This window comes from Nicotiana attenuata, unplaced genomic scaffold (assembly GCF_001879085.1).
Source record: "Nicotiana attenuata strain UT unplaced genomic scaffold, NIATTr2, whole genome shotgun sequence".
Classification (NCBI taxonomy): Eukaryota; Viridiplantae; Streptophyta; class Magnoliopsida; order Solanales; family Solanaceae; genus Nicotiana; species Nicotiana attenuata.
The window spans coordinates 25,417-26,428 of NW_017672120.1; positions in this window are offsets into that span (position 1 = coordinate 25,417).

Here is a 1,012-nt window from a genome sequence, read left to right on the forward strand (position 1 = left end):
ATGAGGCATGAGGTCCCCAGATTCGGCATGGTCAGCAACATTCCACCATTTCTACTAGATTGGTGGGAGGACCTTTCCTCAAGTGACAAAAAACATGCAAGAAAGCACTTGGGCAATTTACCTTCTCTATTAGACATTCAGCCAAACAATAGGTTGATCGAGGCTGCCACCTTGTTTTGGGATAGTGAAAGGGCTGTGTTCCATTTCGACGACATAGAAATGACTCCCCTCCTAGAAGAAATTGGGGGACTTGCGGGACTGACTTGGGATAGCCCTGTGTTGTTGGAACCAGAGAACCGTACTGGTAAAGGGTTCCTAAAGATGATGGGGCTAAAGAAAAATGCTGACTTGGGATGCCTGGAGAAATCCTACATACCTTTCGAATATTTGTATGAGAGATATGGCCATAGCAAGTCCTACCGTACCTTCCATGACGAGCTTTCTATCACTTCTCTAGGACACATCCACCGCAGAGTGTTCGTGTTCATTGTGTGCTTCTTGGGCCTGATAGTATTCCCAATGAAAAGAGAAATAATCCATACTAGGTTGGCCATGGTCGCCAAGACTTTGATAGAAGGGATCAACGGACAGACATACACTATAGTCCCCATGATCATAGCCGACATCTACAGGGCTCTGGAGCGCTGTCAAAGGGGGATCAAACATTTTGAGGGTTGTAACCTGTTGCTGCAGTTGTGGTTAATAGAACATCTTCAAAAGGGTCAGTATCGCCAACAATTTCCATGAAGGGCTTGGAACGACCATATTGCCTTCCATCACCCCAAGCGGGTGACCTACATTTCGGACAGGTTTGCTCAGCTGAAAAGCGCCAAAGAGTGGGTAGAGTTCTTCGACAATTTGACCGAGGAACAAGTGCAATGGATGTTTGAATGGTTCCCAACAGACGAATTTATCATCAGATCCAAGGACGTTTCACACTTGGCGCTGATTGGGTTGAGAGGAATATACCCTTATGTCCCTATCCGAGCTATGAGGAAAGCAGGCAGGAAGC